The sequence below is a fragment of the Phaseolus vulgaris genome, chromosome 5 (genome assembly GCF_000499845.2).
Source record: "Phaseolus vulgaris cultivar G19833 chromosome 5, P. vulgaris v2.0, whole genome shotgun sequence".
Taxonomy (NCBI): Eukaryota; Viridiplantae; Streptophyta; class Magnoliopsida; order Fabales; family Fabaceae; genus Phaseolus; species Phaseolus vulgaris.
The window spans coordinates 34057862-34058166 of NC_023755.2; the positions used below are offsets into that span (position 1 = coordinate 34057862).

The window sequence follows — 305 nt, forward strand, 5'->3', positions numbered from 1 at the left end:
ATCCACATTCTATGAGTTGGTTGGGACCATGGGCTTCGAGGAAAATGATATTGAATCTGTTTATCTGCGTCTATTTCCTTTCTCACTTGCAGGAAAATCAAAAGAATGGTTAAAGTCGCATCCAAACCATAGTCTAAGTAGCTGGAATGATGTAGAAGAGAAATTCTTACACAGATTCTTCCCACTCTCTCGATATATCTAGGCTAAGTCTGATATCTCCACATTCAGGCAAGGGCCAGATGAACCTTTTGTGAAGCTTGGGAACGCTTTAAAGTGATGTTAAGAAGATGTCCTAATCATAGCTT

At 39.7% G+C, this 305-nt stretch overlaps 1 non-coding gene across 1 annotated transcript; it reads right to left on the reverse strand.

Moving 5' to 3' along the window:
* Positions 1 to 200: 200 nt before the first annotated feature.
* Positions 201 to 305, reverse strand: LOC137836277 (small nucleolar RNA R71). Its single transcript, XR_011085235.1, has one exon. It is a non-coding gene; the product is annotated as a small nucleolar RNA R71 (small nucleolar RNA).